Raw genomic sequence first — 14824 nt, 5'->3', positions numbered from 1 at the left:
CTTGCACCTTCCTACTGTCCCGTGCTGCCATTCTCTTCCGGGTGTTGATCCCAATGTGCCCAGGCAGGGTGTATGGATGAGTGATTGTTACTCTTACCTATGTACATCTCAATAAGCTGATCAAGCTATTGTACTTAAAATGTGTGATTTACTTTATTTCCATTTTGTGTAACTTTACACTCCTGTAAATTGTACTTTTAACTCTGCAGCATTTATTTGACAGCCATACCTGTTTTTTTGTTTTTTTTGCATATGATAAATAATATGATCCTAATACAGTGTGATGCATTCATGGAGATTTAATAACCCAACAATGTCAAAAGTGTTTATTAGCTCTTCGTCATCCAGGTGCAGCCATTACAATGGTGCTAGTGCCTCAGTAACAACATACTATATGTTAGAAAAAAGCTATGTTAATATACAGTATGCTAAAAGTGGACATTCAGCATAACGGGTATATTTACTTTTGACACTGGAGTATGTTTTGGTAAATAATACTTAATGTACTTTTGCGGCATTGCTGCTTTTTTTTGTTTTGTTGTAAAATTACACCTGAATTCTGCTTTCACCACTTATTTATATACCATCATAAAATATTTTCCCTCACACTGTCCAGTAAAGGTGCCTTGAGCTGTCAACTGTTAAGCAGAAGTTGTTTGTTTGCTTACAGAAAGTCTTTAAGGGTCAAACAGGGTCCTTGCTGTGACTGTGAGGGAATCAAAGGGATTAGTTCCACTGTGTAACTACGATGGATTACTGAAAACATATCAGCTACTTGAGCAGTGGATACGCTGGGTGTCTGGCAACCTTTGACCTATTGTGTTTGAAATAGAGCCACTCTTATCACTGAAACAATGATCTGAGCCACTATGTTCAAGACTTTTTTGAATTTCAGAAATCAAAAGAGCTATGTGGATTCGTAGTGGAATATTACCATGTCCCAGTCTTTTGCACGGAAACACAATAGCATAATAATTGATATATTCATCATTCATTTGGTTTGTCTGTGTACAAATAAATGTATTTAGCTAGTTTGTCTGGACAGCCTGAATAATTTAGAGTCACAATGAAACGGAGCATAAAAATGTCATGCAAAAACCTGCCAAGTGTTTCAAAGAAGAAAGCAGGTTTGGTGTTAAAAGGTAATATTTTAAAGTAGGAAAAAGAGGAAGCAATTGTGTTTCAGAAAGTGGTTGCAGCCCTGCATCCGTAGGCAGATGTGGAAAAACAACAACATGAACCGGGGCATACGTGCACAACCTCAGGCACGTGCATACACACACAAACACGCACGCACGCGCACACACACACACACACACACACACAAACACACACGGTAGTGTTGTCACTCACTGAGTCAAGACCACATGTCTGCTCTGAAGTCCTTTCTTCTCAACGTGCCTGCGTTATCTCACAGCTACAGTCGTGGCTTCAATGGCGGTGAGACATCCTGACTTGGAAAGTGAGACTCCATATCTTGAGCAGCCCCACAAGCCATAAACCACAGGCAGCAGCTTCTGCAGCCCAGCTTGCTGTGACTTCAAACACTAACAAGCTGGAATAACATTTTGCTTGGGGTGGCTTCCCTTGACGGCTCCCAGCTGCAGGCAAGCTGATGGAAGGAAGACAAAATTTATTACAGGCCTTGTCGCATTTGGATAAAACCTAACCACATCGTATAGAAACTGTGTGGATCGCGGTATCATTACTGCTTTTTTTTCTCTGTAGATCAGCGCAAGATCCGGGGTGGAATCAATCCGTCGGAAAATCAATTTCCATGTCTGAGCCCAGTCCTGCTGTCAGTGGGTCTTGAAAGCTGTGCGTGGAATTAAATTGACATTTGAGGTTGATAGTGTATTGCTTTAAAACCTGCTTCAATATAAATGAAATTATAGAGACAGCATAAAAGGCTTTAGCGTCAGCAGAAAAAAATGGAAATAAAGAAATGCAATACAGTCCACCACACTGTAAGATAAACTTCGATTGCTCTCACGGTTTGTTAAGATTTCGAGTGTCATGCTTTTTCATAACAGGAAATGTGAGGTGATGATGAAACAATGATCTGACCTTAAAACACCCTCTCTGTGGGACTGCTGGAGCACAGATGGGATGACTTAAAGTTCAGTTATGTGGGAGTCTAGATTGAAAAAATGTATACTTATTGGCCCGAGGACAGCGCAAATTGTCTCTCCACTGAATCACCCTCTTGGGAATGAATGTTAAACACAAAAAGGATACTTACCTTGACTCAACAAGTCTGAGCAGATCGTGCTGTCACAGTTCACAGTGTTACTTCACACCTGTAAGACAGGAAGGTGAAGACACAAGTGAGCAATGCAGTTGCACCACAGTGGGTGGAAAGTATACGAGGAGGTTTTCAGTTAACAGAGGAGTTTGCGTTCTGTCATCACTGCTGTTGAAAGGTCAAGTAGTGTGTGTCTGTCTGTGTGTGTGTGTGTGTGTGTGTGTGTCAATGTCTGTGTGTAAGTTGTCTGCATATGGTAAAACAACAGCTCTCCTCGACTGCAAACACTCGACCAGAGCAAATCTATCACAGATGCACTAACAGACAAGCGGCTCAGGGCTGGAAGATGATATGACACTCCAACCCTGCCTCCATATTGTTTTCTTTGCCTAATCTGTTTTATCTTCCCTCAGCCTGACTTGAATTTGTAATTGAATACAGCAGTGGATCAAATTACATTAGATGCTTGTGGCCACACATGCCTATAGTTTAAACAGCAACACTGGCCTGTTTCAATTTCAATGCATTTATAATTGGGCCGTTTGTTTAAAACATAACAACAGGAGTTGATTGTTGCACAATATATTCGGTGTTTATCCTCCTGAGAAATGTTGGAAGAGAAGACGCTAAGACCACCCACCTTGAGTTGAATGCGAGGCAGGCACAATGCGGCCGCAAAGCAACAAGCCCTCTCTAACCAGATAAGTCTCTGCTTTCATGAACCACATGAGAAGAGTGTACATCTGCAGAACATTTCACGACGACGTTTGGACTTAGTGCAACTTACAATTTAAACATCAGAGAGCTGTGAGAGAGAGGTGGAAATGAGGGATTTGGGTTTGTATGATGGAAAGTTTTGCGGTTACAGAAACAGGATGAGTGAAGGATAGTTATTCATCTGTGCTGGGGGGCTGAAACAGGGCACCTGTCTGCCACAGCATCCTGTTTGTCTATCTGTCTGTCTGGCAGTCAGTGCCACTTAACAACAATCTTAACAGCTGTGAAAGACTAAAGCCAAATTGCAATGTATGATATTTCGTCAGAACTTATTTTTATTATCAATAACACACCTTGGCTGTGCTGGGTGTGTTGGAGGGGAATCATCATCCGTACGTCTGTCCGACAGGCTAAATGAAGTTAAGAGAGGGAAGTTGATGTTGGTGCTTTTATTCTCTCGTGTCCACATTAGTTTGATTTATAACTGTGAGTCTGGGAGCATTGCTCTAAAAATAACAAAGGAGCAGAAGCAGCTCTCGCGGTTCTCTGAATGTATTGATTTTGATTGCTGGCCCTACTGTTTGTGTGGCTTGGGGCGTATTTTATCGAGAGCAGTAAAATAACAAAGGAGATGGGCTGGAAGTTCTCTATGTATACCAATCAGAATTTATAAATTGCTCCATTACCTTTATTTCCCTTGGTTACTCTGGGAACATTAGCAATTATTCTCTCATGGGCTTGGCTCATAAAACTAATAATCTGGTGATTTAGTGCCTCGTGGCACGATGCACCCAGTCTAGGCCACTCTAATCCATTCATCTTGCCACCTATTAGTTTTTATTTTGGAGGGACAAATTGCTTTCCAAGAGAAAATGGGTCAATAGGTGTCCTCTATTAGAAATTGCTAACAATGTAACTGTTTTTTTCTGCCTGGCTATATGTGTTTGGTAGAGTGGTGCAGGCTGATTATCATTCTATTTGCATACTGGGAGGTTGCCTCAATTATCTTTCTTGGGCTGCATGACAAATTGCAAATATCCAAGGTTATATATGCAATACCTAATTTATTCTGTATTTGCCTCTGTGCAAGCATGCGTGCGTGCGTGCGTGCCTGCGTGCATGCGTGCGTGCGTGTGTGTGTGTGGTTGTGTGCGTGTGTGTTGGGTTTTGGTCGATCGGCCGGTCGGTCTGTATGAGTGTGCGTGCATACTTGTACTTGCATGTTTACATCTATGTGTGCTGCAAAATGAAGTCAACATTGCTTTATTTCTCTCCATCTCTCTCTCTCTCTCTCTCTCTCTCTCTCTTTTTTTTTTTTTCTCTCTTGTTGTGTGATCATGGAGATGGATGTCAGGGCCTGTGAGCCGAGAGGACTTTCTGCTGCGTGGTGGCTCCATCCCACTGTACCATTAGCGGCTCCCCGGGGAGGGAGAGACCTGGAATCTGTAGAGACAGACCCAGATTAGCTCATAAATCACTGCCCTGGGGACCCAGGCCAAACAGTGACATCATCACTCTGAGACCCTCTGTCCTGTGATCCGGCTGACAGAGCAGTCCAGCAACAGTCACTTCCAGCTGATATGAGCTGGCAGGAGACTGTGGTCCAACGCATTCCTCCCCAAACTGCCAGGCTTATTTAACATCTGAATCTGTAAAGTTATTGTGTCATTGAAGTGACTTAATCTGTTTATTTTGTCTACGAAACAGCAACGTTGTTTTCTTTCTTTTTCCATGCAGAAATGAATAAGCCATACACTTAAAAGTGGTGTCAGCGATTTTGTTCATATCAGTCAAAATCAGTTAATATCTCCACATGTTTCTCTGCCAGTCCATACTGTGTGTGCCCTCAACCACAAATCCAGTGTTAATACACAGCCTAGGCTCTGTAAACAGGCATGTTGCTAGCTACGTGTGCCCCTTTGTTTACATACTATTTGTTTTCATACCAGTTTACAGATACTAGTCTGTGTATTAATACTGGATTTTTTTTCAGTGGACACAAAGTACAGACGGGTAGCAGATCGTGAGGACGTTTTCACTGATTTTGACAAAAAACTTTTTCAAGAATTGCTGTCCACCTTTAGGTATGCATTACACATATTACATACTTCATATGCTTGTTTGTGATTGATAGTATCACAAAGGGATTGATTCTAGTGCCGTCACAGTACAAATCTGGCAGTGTTCCTGCTGCTGCTCAGTGGCTGCCTCTGGCTGTGAAGTAGCTGTTTGTGAGGCCCAGTGTGTAGTCGTGTCTGTAATAAGGCCTGTGGATCCCTCCCTACCTCCCACACACACACACACACACACACACACACACACACACACACACACACACACACACACACACACACACACACTCAGAGGTCTGTGGTCACACAGCTGGCCCCGTCTGGCCAACCACTCCAACCTCACCACTTCCCCTCTCTGGGTGGGATGACAGATGCAGGGAGCAGGGAAAGACGAAGGAAGGGGGAAGGCCCTCCACTGGTCGCTCCCCAGATGTGGCCTGTCTGTCTGTCTGTCTGTCTGTCTGTCTGTCTGTCTGTCTGTCTCTCTGTGTGTCTGGCTGGCTGGAATATGCTGGAATGTGCTGTACATACAGTAGAGAGACATTTGGACAAACAAGGAGGGTATGTTTATGTATCCTAAAATGAACCTCTCAGAGTCACATGGAACATTAGTGTCCCCTGGACCACAGAGGGCACGTCCCATGTCAGCTGGTCTGTAATTCCCCTGTCAGGACACACACCGTCACACAGCTGTAATATGGACGTTTATCCAAAGGGAGGCATGCTGTCCACTAATATCACTATCACCACACACAGTGTGCAGCTGACAGTAAACCCAAATGCTATTGGGTGAACGTTTTGGACTGAATGGAAGTTGACAGTTTTAATTCCGGTTCCTTTGGGGGACTCACTTTAACTGGCTGAGAGGAGCCGTGTTCCACAGTGCACTATGGCCCTGCTTTGTTAGTCCATGAAGGGTGGTGGGGAAGCATTTGTCGCATGAGGGGAGTCATCATGGTCCCCCGGCGGGCAGCCTCTGTCCCCAACAGGCGCTGCTGATGTAATCTGCCAGACTAAAACTTACATTTACACAGGATCCAAAGATGAGATAAGAGGCCCCGCGGCCAACTTATCTGCTGCTATCAGAGGAGAGGAGCCGAGCCAACTCTCCCTCTCCTTCTCTCCCTGTCCTACGGCCCGGCTTTTCTGTCAGACTGCAGCAGATTTGTGTAATGACATCAGAGGGAGACTGAGGCCTGGCGACAGTGGCCCAAAGGCGCCCGAATCGTAAACCTAATTGGTGGCTGTCGCAAGTTAACTACATAGCAAATTTCCACATTCTCCCTGCACTGCTTTAGTATTTGAATGGCTGTGAACTTGGAGTAGTTATTTTAAACAGCTTGCTTCATTTGTAAGACGCTTCTGTATATGGAGGGGTGGCATGTTGTGCAGAGGTATTTCAGTACAGGAAGGTTGCCATACCTTTATTTCTTCATTATTACGATCTGTGGATTGTGCCGTGTTGTGAGGTTAGGGGAACATGAGGAGGAAAGGTAACTAGGTCATAATGAGGGAAATGATGTGCACATGTATGAAGGATCTTTGACTTCTTTGCCTAAGGAGCCATTATAATGATGTGTAGGCTGCATACAGCCATAGTCATTGCACGCAACCACAGTACCTCTGCCAGAGGCACCCACTACGCCACCACATTCAAAAATACTGTGTTTGGCCCAGCCAATCAGCAGGCTCCACAGTCCAGGGTTAAGCGGCTTCCCGACCTCAAAGCAAGGGGTCAGTGTGGAGGAAAAACATCACACAAGAGCCACAATTGCAGCCCTCAAACATGAAAAGTCTCTTTTTATTTTTGACAGGCTTCCCACTTTTAATGGACGGGTCTGTGCTGCATAAACAAACAGTGAGGCTTGATCTGCGCAGGCAACCAACAGCCGTGGCTTTGGTGGTGAGCTGGATTAAAGGCTACGATGGAGCTGTGGTTAAGATGGCACACACTGAGCTCCACTCAGACTGTGACAGTCAATCGAGCTCTCTCCCACTTTCTAACAGCTCAGCGCTGACTGCTACATTTCCAGATGTCAGGGCTGTGGCTTCCACGGGAGCCAGTCCACACTGTATAGGCTCAGTTAGGTGTAAAATACTTCCTGCAACTGCTGTTTAATAGAAACTCTGTTTCTTTAGGCACTTAATGAACTATTGTGTAAATTGTACACCTGTGTCTCTGTTTTTTTTGTTAATCTTTTGCTTTTAAAGAAAGCAGCCACTGTTTCTGAGTTAGCCAGCTTTTAAGAGGATTTGCATCATTGTTTTAAAGGCGATTCCAGCGACTCTGGAGAACGCTTATGGTCAAAATTTTGTCAAAATCAGTGAATATCTCCTTAATGTAAACTACCAGCTGTCCGTACTGTGTGTGCACACTGAAATAGAATATGATGTTATTAATACACAGCCTAGGATCTGTAAACTGGTATGTAAACAAAGGGTGTGTAAACAAAGCGGTCCCACCGTAGCTAGCAACATGCCCGTTTTTAAAATGATGATTTTGACAACAACAAGCATTCTCAATAATTGCTGACTCCACTTTTAAATGTAAATGCTAAGTCAGGCCTTCCCTTTGTACAATAAAGTTATATCTCATCCTCATATACAGTAGCTCCTGTGCGGGAGTTAATGACTGTGCTGCTGCTCTGATGCATCTGCCAGTGTTTTCTCCTCCCATCCCTGCTGCAGCGCCTCCTCTTTCCAACACGGCTAATGACAGTGAGCTTAATTAGTGCCAGCAGGTCCCCTCGCTAACTGTAACTTCATTAACCACTGTCAACAAGCCAAGCAACGCTACACATAAACACAGCTCATTATGACTCTGCCCTATCTTTTGTCTCATCCCTGCTCGGCAATCCTACACTATTTATCTCTATCTATCTATCCGCTCGCCACATATACATGTATAAATCTCACACCATAATGAGGGTCCTCCATTTGGAATGGATGGGAGGCTGTGTGGTCATTTTTCACTCCCTGCACAGACTGGGAGGGAGGCAGCATAAACGCCTGCATAACAAAGGCCTTTGTTTTAGTTTCCCAATTTAAAAGGTGGAAACATAGCCTATCTGACGTGGAGTGTGTTTTTCGTGTGAGAAATCCAGCATTTAGCCTTATCCAAACAGTAAATGTGATGGTTCATATTTAAATTAGTCTTAATCAAGGGACAGGAGATGAAAATGGGGTCAATAAGGCTACTGAATACATGGTGAAACCCATGTGAAATCCATCTCATATTGATTTATTCCCTGACCCATACATCTATAGCATTTCACTATTAACTTTAGAGCGCATGTCAAAATGAATTGATTGACTCCTGTGCAATCTTTAGCAACAAGATCAATTTGACCTAATAAGGATCTGTTTGATGTAGGTTTATGCTTCCCTAAAAGTGGTCCTGCCGATGTGTTAGTAACCCCTGTGCTGTGCAGGGTGATTTATGAGGCTGCAGAGAGTTAGCTTTCATCACTTCACTTTCTTTTCTTGAGAGCTGTGTGTATGACATGTAAATTTGCCTGGTAAATTATCCTCCATCCTAACTGTGTTTGGCTGACATTGCACAGTGTTTCAGCAGTGTTGGCCACTGATAGAGAGATAACCTCAAGCCTTGTTAGATTTCTGACAGGTGCAGCTTGTCAGTCCGTGGTTCTGAAACCTCCCCAATCAAAAGATCTCTTGGAGCGAGCCCGGGAATTCTGCAGGGGTGAGCGTCTTCAAAGCCTTTTTATGTTCCCTGGCTAAAGGGAGAGATAGGGGAGGGGAGAAAGCTTTAGCAGGTACACTGTGCTCTTTGTTTACCCTTTCTCTTACCAATCTGGTGCACAGATGGCCGACAATTATTTCTCTGTGCGAGCATTGCCGCTGGCAAGCCACCAGCTTTTTTCAGAGATGAGTGTAATCCTTTATTATTTATGATTGTCTAGGATTTTTGGATCAAGATTGAATACAATCTGTTGAATAACTGAGAGAAGCGGGAGGAAGCAGAGAGGAATGAAATGCAAACAAAAAGAGTGGAAATGGAGAAGCTGGGGCATCCATAATGAAGATGTGTTAGTAGAGCTGCTCCTGGATCCAGCACACTTTAATTCCATTAACACTGACTAAATATACCATTTGTTTTAAGCTTGCCAGTGGTGGTGTTTATGCTAATAGCCTGGTCGCTCAGGGCGATTTCAGAAGACTTTTGGAGGGCACCGGCTAATAATTAGATTTAATAAGGAAGTCAATTTCTATCCTCATTTAAAATAAAAAAAAGAAGCTTAGCCTCTCGTAGGACAGGCATCCATTTGTTGATTTGGTCTCGCTTTCTCTCTCAGGGCTTATGTCTCCATTATTCTTTAACCCTTTCCTCTCCAGTTTATGTGACAGAAATACACTGATAGTAATAATTTGAGGATCACCCACAACTTAAGGATCAATTGCTGCGTGTGTGTGTGTGTGTGTGTGTGTGTGTATGACATTACTGATACTGATGCTTTAAGTGGTTGATTGTAACTATCTTTTATACTGTTTTGTAGATTTAGATTGAAACCTGTGACAAAAGAAAAAGGAATAGAAGCTGAGTGTGTGTGTGGTTCTTGGGGTGAGTAAATGATCTTCAAAAAGGACCCTTAGAAAATCTTTGTACCCGATAACAATAATAACTAAGGGGATGAAAAAGGGCACTTTTTCTAATATTGAGGTCACCAGTCTCCGGATTTCCCCTAAAAAAAAAATTATAAATGAAACGTATATGGTAAATAGTTATTTACATGAAAACAATAGCTGGTTTTGCTGCTTAGATAAATTATACTTCCTCCACATTGAAGTGATGTGTTGTGACAAAGGCGTGTGGTGGGTGCTTGCTCCAGTATATACTGTAGGTGCTACTGCTCATCATACTTCTGGGCTCTGCTCTGCAGGGTTGGTGAACCCAGGTTCCAGCTGGAGGAGCTCTCTGATCTGCTGTCAGACGGCATGCTCACACTCTCCACTGCCCTGATAACTTCCTCTAGCTCTCTCTCTATTATTCTCCTACACCCAGTCAAGCCTTCTTTTTTTCCCCCCGTCCCCATCCCCTCGCTCTGTCTCTCTTTTTCAACTTAATAATGGAATAAAGTAGCCCTCCAGAGCGAGCAGCAATGCTGGCTGCTTGTGAAGGAATCATTTTCAGCTAGCATGTGTCTGTCAGCAGGTATAGGAGCACTTGTGGAGTCAATTTGGCATGGAGGAGTGGAGCTATATTACAGTGTCCCAGGCAATATGAAAGGCTCCTTGGGTGAGGCTGAAGTGGTGAAACATGGTATATGAGGCCTCAAGGAGATTTCTGAAATACTGCACAGCTCACATTATCATGATGGAGCCAGTTAAAAGGCTCTGCTTACCAGTCTTCACACCTTGTGATACATTCTTTGACAAAGTTGCTTCATCACAGTTCTCATATTTGGGGTTTCACTGACCATACACTGTTACCTCTCTTTTTGAAGTGGGTGAATGATATAACGTTCACCCTCATGAGACACTATGCTAAACAATTCACAGACTCTGAGCTCGGTAGCAATTGCAATTTTTACTTGCATGGGCCCGTTACCTTGACAACATATTTTCTTTAGAGACAGTCATGTGAAGTCTTTCCCAGGCCATGTGAATGTAATCACGACCCATAACTGAATTTAGGGCTAAAGAATCTTTTTAATCACATTAGCCATTTAGCAAAGTGAATTAGAGGAACACAATCTTTGCTGAGCAGCTCAAGGTCTCAACTGTCCTGCTTGATCCTCTGATCAGTTTAATGTTGGATCTTTACTATTTGTGTCCTGAATTATGGAGAAGAAGACTGTCGGTGGGGAATAATTCAATACACAGATTATAGCTGTGAGGTCCTAGCCTGTAACTACAGCAGTAACCTGCAGTTTGTTGTCAAAATAGGAATGATGCAAATATGCATTTCCTGAGCTGTGGGTTTGTTGAACAAGCTCTCAATACGGCTACTCAGACTCTTGATTATGCAGTGTGAAGGGTGTGAGTGAAAAATGAAGTTTAGAACAGCGACCGTGCGCCACCATCACCTCTCTGTAAGTAGGCTGCTGATTTTAAGTGGATGAGACTATTACTGGCAGTCCTCCAGCTCTGCTCTGTGTGATGGACGCAGAGCAGTATTAATGCTGCAAGACAACAAATAAAGCCACTTTTCCATTATATGGAATTCACTCTACTCTACTCGCCTTTGGTATCGGGTACTCTCCTGGAGGTCGTTTTCCATTACAAGATAGTACCCATGATAGTACTGCTTTGTGTACAAGGATGAGGGCGGCACGAGGAATGGGTGTTGGTGAATCAGCTGTGTGGGTTGTGCTGGTTCAGCACTTATAGGTGTTACAGACTGAACACAGAGCAGAAGTTCTGAGGATGTCTGCTTTTTCCAGTTGCACTGTGCATCAGCATTTTTTCTTTTTATAACATAATGAACGGTGTACTGAATAGAAACACAGGGATTTATATGACTAAACTTTAATAGAAGGATGAGGATGTGACAGCGTCTGGTAACACAGAGGGATTAACCAACATCCAATAAGAATTTTTACTGTTTCCCTGCACCTTTTTCAATCGTCATGTAAACTTTCTGGCATTATGTGCTGTCGATTTGGTCAACTTGTTTTCTGATCGTTGTGTGAGATGAATTCACTTTTCACCACATTTCCACCCTTTCTGCAAATATATAAAGTATGATGTTGTCTTTTAATAAATTTGAATGTTAAAGACAAACTCTAAAGCTTATGGAGCCACAATAAAGAAAAGTCTTGGGAAATATTAGCACCTATATTAAATATTGGCGGATGAACTGAGAGTACTTATGGCCTTCACTAATAATTTGCTAGGCTCTATAAAAATGTATCCAATTTTATTGTGGTATAGGGCAGTAAACTTTGAAACAGTGAAACCCACAAACCCTAAACTTTTTTGGCGCTTGAGACTTGAGATGGATTTCTGCAAAGAAATTGGTGAACTGTGAATCTCCGGGAAAAGACCATTGGCAGTTGATATTTTTCTGGATAATTCGCATGACAAAAGATGCCAAGCAAGTGACTTAACTGTTTTTGTTTCCAGCCATATAATTGCTAAACACAATAAAACCGTCACCTGAGTTATGGATCTTAAAGAGAAATCACATGCGCATATAAACAGCATAAACTCTATGCGTTATATGTATGGTTACTCATGTCTACTTTCATTCATCAGTATAGGATTGTTGATTGCCGATAATATTAATTTCAGAGTAATTGGCTCTATGTCCTCCTCAACCTATGCTAAGTACAGCTCCGGATTCCTGCCAAAGACCTCATCTTTTTTTTGTATTGTGACTCTCTTTGTGTCTGCATATTTCCCTTTTGATAAGAACGTTCATCCTGTTTTCATTGATTACTGTCTGATGAGTCATCCTGATTATACAGTGCAGGCAATTCATCTCTCCACCACACACTGTAGGCCCTTTGTTGCATGGAATGTGTGCGTGATCCTGCCTTCCGCCTGTGAATGACGCGGCTGCGATACACAGCATGTGTGTGTGTGTTTATTTGTTAACGTGCAGTATGCCTTCTTGTATCTCCATATAAACAGCATGCCAGTACCCTGAAGTGTAAGTCACTGCCATACAAACGCAGCCTTCGCAGTATAACAGGGGCCTCATTTTCTGCTTCATGAACAGGAAAATAACACTAAACTAGAGAGAAAAATGGCCACGTCATTTTTTAACTGCAAGTCACATTAATGAGCCATTACTGTGTAATCTCCGAATGCAATCTAATATGGGCTCATGATGAATAACTCCACCATATCGTTGATCTTTGCCTTGTTCTGCTGATTTCAAATAGTACCTTGGTGGAGTAATACAATGTTTTCCCCTGACAGAAGTACATGCTGAGTGTTGCTTCCTTCTGACTATGAGCCCCAAAGTAATTGTTAAATTGAAAGGAGCAAAATATTTCCCCACTAGCTGTATCTGAGCTATGTGGAAAGAGGGTTGCTTCTCAGTTCAAAGTGGCAGGAGTGAGGACAATCCCTGCTCTGTTAAGAATTAGAGCCACCTCTGCAAATAGGCCAGTGTGTAATGCCTGAGGGTGGGAGTTTCACTGAGGCTGGGGTTTCCGTGTAAATAAACAGTGTGGGGGTCTCAGTGGGCGGAGTCCCCCCCCCCCCCTCTCCCCGGGGTTTGGCCCGGCCTTTTGTTGCCTTTAATCCGAGCACTCTTTATTGAAAAGAATGAGGGGGTGCCGGCCTGAGATTAGCCCGCCAGCTCTTGTTTGTGCTCGAGTTTCTCACAGACTGCCCCCATACTTTTGGAAATAACACAGTTATCCCACATCCTCAAGGTGGTTGACAAGAATGACAAGTAAGACGACTGCTGGGCAATCTCAGACCTTAACATGACAAAATGACCTTTGCATTCCCAAAAAGCATCTGCTATGCCCAGTGTGAAACAGGGCTATAGTTGTTTTGCAATTGAGTCACTTTTTTATGGGCTCTCAAAACAGACGTAATTTATTTAAATTTCCTTTAAAATTCGCATCCAGAATTGTATGAGATTAAATATGTGAAGACTCCACGTGGCTTCTTTCTTGCTAATTTAGCAAATTTGAATTTGTGTTAAACACGAAAAAGAGTATAGGAGATGTATGCATCTGCTGTTTTTTTCATACACACAGGAGAAGAAAAAAAAACACAAAACTAACTAAGTAGATTTTTAGTAGGCTATATCGATTATGAAATCAAGAGTATCTTTTTTATTTTTATTGTGGAAGCAATGCAAAGCCTATGCCCATAACGCACAGGTTTTCCTCGTGTTTAATGTTGAAACAGGTCGATTGGCCTGACTGATAAAGGTAAACAAGACCCTTTTGCCCGCTAGTTACATAGGCCCATATGTAAAGGAAAACTACAGGTTGTAATGTTACAACTGTTTGCATGCTTCCTTTCTTCCTTTGTTTAATGTAGGCTCTCATTACCACGTGGTGGTAACAGATTGTTTGAACTGGAGAGAAAAGCCATTCGAAGCTAATTAAGCAGCCATTCCAGGCTCTATTCACAGGCAGAGGACCGAGGAGCACAGGCATTTGTCAGCGCTTGACCCCGCGTGGTATTGATTGACAACGCTGCTCCGTGAATGACAGGCTCGACGCGTCTGGACCAATGGGAAGCCGGCAAGTAAGTGCACCGCGCTGCCATTGGACGAGAGGCCTTAAAGCCGCAGAGGAGGCCCACGTGGGGCTGAGTTGAACCTTCAAAACAAGGCGTACGGGCTCCGCTCAGACATGGCTGATGTTCATATCAGACAAAGGCAATCATTTCTTCTCTCTCTGCAGTGCCACTATTACACATAGTCTATGCTGATAGCCTACGTTGGCGTGAGAGAAATATATTTAAGGCAAAATAAGAATGTGTATTCGGCCCCGCAGCTTCAATTTGGTGAATATCGCTATCGATTGGTCATTTTTGTGTCCTTCACGGTGCATGTGTGTGTGGGGGAGTTCAACCCACACATTTCTGATAGTGATCGTTACTTTGGCTATTTCCCAGAAACGTCGCTTCACATTCTAGCAATGAGACACAACAGCTCCCATACCCCATTTTTTCTTGTAAGTGAATACAAATTTAATCATTTTTATTGCACCTTAAACCTCCCACCCTCCCCGTCCCGCTGGCGGTGGTCTCACCCAAAAAAAAAACCCCATCAACTTTATTTGGGCGGAAAAAATCAAAATAAATTCAAACACCCTTTAATAAAGCGCGGATGTGGAATTCGTGCTGTCTCTGT

This window comes from Ammodytes marinus (assembly GCF_949987685.1).
Source record: "Ammodytes marinus genome assembly, chromosome: 5".
Taxonomy (NCBI): Eukaryota; Metazoa; Chordata; class Actinopteri; order Uranoscopiformes; family Ammodytidae; genus Ammodytes; species Ammodytes marinus.
Note: the sequence above shows the minus strand (reverse complement) of the source record.